We start from the raw sequence: 7,350 nt of genomic DNA, 5'->3' as shown, positions 1-7,350 counted from the left end.
ATATTTTTTATATATACATATCTCACACAGAGAGATGCATACACCCCCTCCAGTGCAGGAATACATTTCCCCAATACACACTTTCCCCCTGGTTTGATTCAGTCTCTTTGTTAGTAGTACCCCTCTCTGCCTGTGGAATAATATGTGTAAGTCTTGGTCCCATTTGGTAAAAGCTTGACTTCAGAACTTGAAAAGAATTGGTCAGGAAAGTTTTGCAGGCTGTTAGAACCAAAGAAAGACCTTATGAAAGAAATGGATGCCCTGGGGAGTATGGAGTCTTCCTTGAACAAAAGCACAGCTTGCCAAGTGAAAATGCCCTCTACCCCCAGCCCCACATAAGAGCCCAGTAGATTTCAATTCCGTACAGTAGATTTCCCAGTTCCATACGGCAGAGCAGAAAGCTGGACTCACACTGGATGGCAAGTCCACCTCTACAGATGTGCATAATAATTCCAGGATTTCCTTTTTTCCTGAACCCAATACAATTCTGCTGAAAAGCAGGAAGGTGTTTTAGAAATCCATGCTTATCTGAGAAAGAGTGGCTGGAGGTCTGCAGTTTCACACAGAGTACACATATACTGTTTTTAGGAGGAGAAGTACATCTATTTAGGAGTCTTTAAAGGCAAAAATAAACTAAATAACACTGCTATTTGAGGTGGCCTGTTTGAGAAAGAGCCAGAACACTGTCCATGAAAATATGGGGATCATTGTTATTATCTCAAATATATCTGTTTGATGGGTTTGGGTTGTTATTCCACACCCCTGTGCCATTAATTCCATAGAGGTCAGAGATGGTGAAAATTCAGTGGCAAACAGCTGATTTGATTATATGATGTGCCTCTCAAAAAGTTGCACTAGTTGTGATCAACCCAGCACATTTTAGGTTTTGCATAAATACATCTCAGAAAATTCCTGTTCAGCAATGCCTTTTTTCTAGTTTTTTTTCTGAACATAAAAATCCCAAGCAATCCTCCCCACGTTCATCCATGTTTTTGAAAGGTACTAACCTGAATGTATGTGGCAGAGATGCTGCTGTCCATGTGGAGTTTCCAAAAGGCTGGAATTGGAAAAAGTGACCTATACAGACTTGTGTTTTGTGGATTTCCCCTCCCCTTCTATCGCAGTGTACACTTACATTCCCTGTTGGCCTCAGAGTTTGTACATCATATATCCACAATGTCCAGCCTGGCAGCTGCTTTACTTGCCCAGACTGGTTCTCTTCAAGATGAAAGCATGACACTTAAGATGTGCCAAGGGAGGAAATGTTACCTGCCAGCTTCCTCAGATGAGTTCTGGGGATTGCAGCAAGGTCTGTGAAAAGGTAGGAGTTGTCAGTGGGCAAACTGCTGTTATAATGACTTTGTACTCTTATTTCTTGCTTTGAAAGTTAGTGATACTGCTTGCAATGTATTGTGGTTCTCATCCAACGCCCCTGGAAACCACCAAAAGGGCTTCCATTTGTGGGGTATGCCCAGCCACTATCCTGGAGGAACGTCTGCTGAGATAAGGAGATTGAGCAATCTCCCAGTAGGACTCCCTGGAAAGGCAACCACTTAGGTCACAGCGAGGAAAGGCAGACTCACAATCCTTTGGGAGACGCTATGCAGATCATTCTGTAACCCATTGGTCTGTTCCCATCCCAGATCCTCTGTAATCCATTGGTCCTTTACTGATCCCCTGTATCCCTATAAAAGCAAGCTCTCTGGGGCCCCTGAGGAAGAGGGTTCTCGTCCCTGGCTCCCCCCTTCGCCAGAGGGGACCCATAATAAAGCTACCTACCTTCGGTGCAGAACCAGCCACACGAGCCTTCTCGTCTCTCTCTGTGGTCTGGCTTGGCCTGGAGGCTGCCCTGCAGAGCTGAGCTGGAATCACGAGCTGATAATCACTAAAGAGCTGACAGCTTCTGCATGGGCCCTCCTGCCAGCAGCTGAGGGAAGACACTGGACCTCGGGAAGGCGATTCCTTTCGGGACCATCTCCCCGGACCGGTCACCTCTTCCTGGGTCAAAGCTGCTGACCCCCATCTCCAGCTGTAATATCCATTGACTTCAGTCATAGTTTGATCAGGCTTTCAACCCACAAAGATGCCATTGTCTGGTTTTACTGCCATTGGGGCACTTGGCATATTGCTTGTCCTGCTCTCGCATACATTCAGATACCTACATCCCCTAAGTCCTCACAAGCAGTGCTTTATAAGGGCAAGGTAAAATCCCTGATGACAGAAAGAGGTTACCTTTTCCTGAATGTGGGCAGACTTTGAGGCTGGATTCCTGGGGATCTATTGTGACCGTTCTGGTAAAAGCTTTACCTCTTTCTCTTAGTAAATGTAAAATAACTATTTGTCTGGATTCTCTTAAAGCCTTGAGTTTAAAACTGTAGTAGCTCTTTGGATTAGCAATCGTAGAGACCTGTAAGACTTCAGTACTTTATCTTATGCTCTAAAGGCAACAAATATAAAAATATTGCTATTCCCTGATAGTAACAATCCTCAAAAGAAAAAAAAAAAGCCAACTGTGAAAACTTAAATAGCTGGATTTTTGTGTGTATGTGGTTTGGTTTTGTTTTTTCAGTTGTTTCAGAGGGAAAAAAAGGAAGCTCACTTGGTCCAAAGAATCAAATCATGACCTGGTAGCTCAGAGACAAAGCATAACCTTGGGTGAAAAAGATCTTTGGGTGTTGAGTGACTCTGGCTTTGTGTGCTAATCTCAGCTACATCAGTATGTGACAGATATGCCTACAAGGTGGAAACCCGCAGGAGCATCAACACCTTCCTTGAGGAGGCTTCAAAGAGAAACTGAATGCCAGGTAGCTGCGTCTTGCCATGAAGGTGTCCTGCACTGAGTAGAGCTTTGCACCATGTCACTTGACATCTTCCAGAGATCCTGGATTAGCTGCTGAATGAAGAACAATCCCTTTCCCAAACCTGTTAGTCCAGAACTGCACTAGCACAACCATACCCATTGCCAGGCTCCAAGGCTGCAGGTAATCATGGGGCTATACATACATGCAAAACATCTCTTTCTTAGTGCCTTTGAGCTAGCGCTGAGGTAGCTCAGCACTGCACAGCACAGCCATTATCTAAAATTGCCTTTAGAGTATTGAGGATCATGCTTTAGTATTTGTCTGCCTATGATCCATATTATGTTCGTAAGAGCTTGAGAAGATCTGTGTTTAATGTAACTGTGTATGGAAGTTCCAAGTTTCATGATTTCCAAGGCTTCAGATGTAAACAGTGTTGTGTGTGACAGGGCAAAACTGAAACAATCTGTGGCTTGAAAAATAACTATCTGAAAAATCTGTGCTGCTGCTTTCTTATCTATAGGCCTGGGGCATACATGGACTTATGTCATCCTCCTAAAGGAGAGTACACCTCTGTTTGGCATGTTTCTTCCCTTTTACCTGTTCCCTGCCCCTGAGGAGAGAGAGCATGAAGTGAGCTACAGCCTCTCCTGCCCCTAAATTGGTTACTGATTAACCATATGGATTAGGCACAAATCCTTGTGAGTCAGGAATTCTTTATCTAGAAAATGAACATGCCAACAGTGAGTATAAACTAGGTTCACAAAATATTGCATTTTAATGATTCTCGGTCACTCATTCCTAACGGCACGTCCATTACAACTGACCCATATGAAAGCAGTCTCCTTTCCAAGGTGTCTCCATAGTCCTGTGCAGAAAAATCTCAGTATCTCAGAAGCTGTTAGCTGTAATTGTGCCTCTGTTAATTAGTGTGCTGATTGATTTTGGTTGGTTGAGTTTGGGTTTGCTTGGGTTCTTTTGGCTGAAAATATTCATTAAATGCACAAGAACTGACCATAGCTCTGAGTGACCTAAAAGGGCACTTCTAAGGAAGTAACCAATTAATCTAAATTTTTAAATGTTTTTTTGGCCCATACTACTTTCCTTGCTATAAATCATAATGTAGCCTCCTTCCAGACAAGCTCATTAAAATCCCCTTAAAATTGTACTCGTGTTTAAAAGGGCTCTTGGTACAATTTAATGTCTAAGAGAGAGAGGAGGATGGATGTGGAAATGTGCCACATGAACAGATGTTCAGCTGGGAAGATAACATTAATGATCTGGCTGTGCAGCCAGAACTGGTGTTAACAGCACGTGCATGCTTTAAGGACTTAGAGAACTGTGCTACACATAAATATTGGTTTTTTTCCCCTTCATTGTTTTTTATACTAGAGAGACCTGAATCTTGTCTTTTGCCAGTATAATTCCTGTGTTACACAGAAATCACTCAATGAGAATAAATGCAGATCTCCATGTCCTGCATAATATTAAAGCCAGCTATTACACAATTTTCAATTTTTCACCTCTCTTAGAGTGCAGCTGTCAGTTCTATAAGGCTCAAAGGAGTCCTTATGTACTGTATTCCAGGTCAGCCCTTCAGAAGGAAGCAGCAATACCTCATCATAGAAAAGCTATGTGGCCATCAAAGGATTAGTGCAAGCTCCTATTCAGGGTTTGGGTTCTTCTCCCATTAGAGATTACCTCATGATTAGCAAGCTGGGAGACACTGGTGAACATGAGTGTCTGGAATTCCTTTATATAAAAATACAGTCATTATTGTCACCAGATTATTTTTGAGCATTGAGTGTATCTTCCTGTTGCAGCATCAGTTTAACTAGAATGTTTCTTGAAAATCATTTTGATAGTGTTTTTTGGAAAAAGATCAGCAACCAGCTGTGAACATTAAAAGCCTGAGAACACAGAGGGGAATTAGTTTGCAGGAGAGCAAGTTTAACCCTAGAAACACCTGGCTTCTTGGATAAATGTAAGCTTATTAATACTGTGGTAGAAGTTTTGCAGTAAAGCCACAATCTTCTCAGTGATGAGCTCAAACAAAGCAAGAGACTTGCTTGGAAAAGGAAAAAATGCATGGTCAGATAATAGATGCAGAATGAAATAATCGGAGAGATCGAAGGTACCAAAAAGCTGAGTCAGAATTTCTGCAGACAGTTTTGCAACACTATGAACCACCAGTGATGTCAGATGCTTAATTTCAGTGGAGACATAGTAAAAAACCACAAAACAGTACAAACCCCCCTTTTGTTGAACTGCTGGGTTCAGGGGATTCTGTGCATTTAGAAATCCATGTTCTGAAGTGCTGCCTAAAATTACCTGTTTTTTTATGCATACTGGTACCACCTGCAAGCATTAAAAGGTATATGATGGTGGGGCCTTGGTGCTAGCAGACAGGGGCAGTAAGAGGTACAGCCCGGATTTTCTCTTTTAAGTGGCCTGGGTTTGTGCCAAGAAACACAGGTTGAGATGATTCTCCTAACATTCTGAGTAGGATTTAAGGACTTTGGAAAAATGCAGCAGAGCCAGTCTCCAAAGAAGTACCCTCAAACTTCGCTAAAGAGACAGGCCAGGCAGCAGTGCTGTGGGGTGTTTTAATCCATGCCATTAGATTCTGTAAATAGTTCACCTTCCTGCCTCTTGCTCTGGCGACCAGGGCCCCTGTCACCTGGCAGGGCAGTCACAGCAGAGGCATTTGCCTGCTGGCTGCAACCCCTCGGGGAGTACATAGTGCACCTGGCTCATGAAATCCCTGTGGGGCCCTCACTCTCCTGTGCTTTCTTAAAGCAGAACAGCTAGAAGAGCTGAGGAAGGAGCTCCACAGACCTCTAGACAACATCATGGTGCTTTTAACTGAGCTGTTGCTCATCATGTCTGTGGGAGACTGGGCTGACTCCAGCACAGAGATTCCGAGCTAGGCGCTTCCTACTTTTCTCTTGGAACTTGGTTCTCTGCTTAATTAACACATCAGTGTTTGGGCCAGACCCCAATTGCACAGCTCAGCGGTGCTGCCATTTTCCTGGCACAGGGCTCCAGTCAGTGCTGGGGCCAAGTCAGAGGAGGCAGGGAGGGCATGGAAGAACCAAGCCCGACTCCAAGAGACACCTCAGCAGGAGGCAGAGCACAGGGCCAGAATCACTGACCTGACTCATAAGGAGTCCTAGGCCAGGGTGTGAGGCACCACCCTCCAAATCTGGGACTTAGCTGTAGGTGGCCGTATGAAACCTGCTCACATGGACTCCTGCATGGACAGGGGCATCCCTCAGTGACCAGACTTTGGGATAAGCTTCAGTTGAGTGTTGTGGCCAGAAAGAGAACTGAGGAGTCTGGGAGGCTTGGTGACTCAGTTCTGGCACTGGTGTTCAGGAGATGAAGGCTGAAATCCTTGCTTTTGCATATGTTTCTTTATGCCAAGCAGAAGACTTGGAAATTCAAGCAACATGGAGAAGGGCAAGTGGCTCTCAGTTGTGACAAGGCCTGTCCTCTTAGAAAGAGAGGAACATGTAGTTCAAATAGAAGCAGGGCAAACCAAGAACTTCTTTCAGAGTAGACAAAGCCACTAAGTCACTCTTCTCAGGTTTGTGGGATGCCACTGAGGCAGGGAAAACAGACTTACAAAATAACTTACTGAAAATGCATGCAAATTGGACTCCTTTATCCTTCAGGACTCAAAGCATGCGTCTCGCAAATGCTTTGGGGTTTTGAGGGTCTTGGTTTTAAATTCAAACCACATCAACACTCCTTAATTGACTTTTAACTTTTTGGATTTTTTTTAATTCTCTGAAATTTGCTTACCCTTTCTTTATTTTCTTGGCTACAGGAATCTTACGCTATGAAACAAAAAATCCAAAGCTGGGAACTTGAGCTTCACACAGCCTGAGTGTCCTATTACATGAGTGTTCCATGAGCAAAAAGGAAACTATTTTTGTGTCATTTAGCACATCTAGCAACTATTTGTGATGATGGCAGCAAAACTTCTACCTGTTGCCAGCTAAGAGCAGGAGGAGCTGGGTGGTGAGGGCTCTCCCTTTTCTGAAGAACCTGTTTACAGAACAGCTTGAAAGGCTCAGGTGAACAGGACGGATTCCAACTGTGCCAAAGGTGGCATCTGTGCCTGGGATGGCTGCGGGCCAGCAGTGCCTGCAGCGGGTGGGAGTTGCACAAGTGGGTGCACAGATCCTCTGTGCTCTGGAGGGGTCTTTGACCCGTGTGTCATCAGCTGCTGCTCTCTTGGACCACAGGCCAAAGACCTTTAGGGGTTTCACCATCTGAGCAGGCCCCTGGCTTGTGACAAGGAGCTGTGTGAAGGCTTGTCTGGAGCCTTCCCCTGCACCCCCTGCCCTGGCACCGCCTTTAAGCCCTGGCCCTTGCTCTGTGAGGGCTGTACTTGTGGCACCCAGTCATTTGTAGAGAAATACTGCATTCATGAGAAGGTGTTTTAAAGATGTCTGGAAAGTGCAGAGGACCATGCGAGAAATTATACAGGAAAAGGTGTATTCCTTGATATCATACCTTAAATGCATCTCTAGGACCTGATTAT

This window comes from Corvus hawaiiensis, chromosome 5 (assembly GCF_020740725.1).
Source record: "Corvus hawaiiensis isolate bCorHaw1 chromosome 5, bCorHaw1.pri.cur, whole genome shotgun sequence".
Lineage (NCBI taxonomy): Eukaryota > Metazoa > Chordata > Aves > Passeriformes > Corvidae > Corvus > Corvus hawaiiensis.
The sequence above is the reverse complement of the archived record's forward strand: the minus strand, read 5'-3'. Positions refer to the sequence as shown.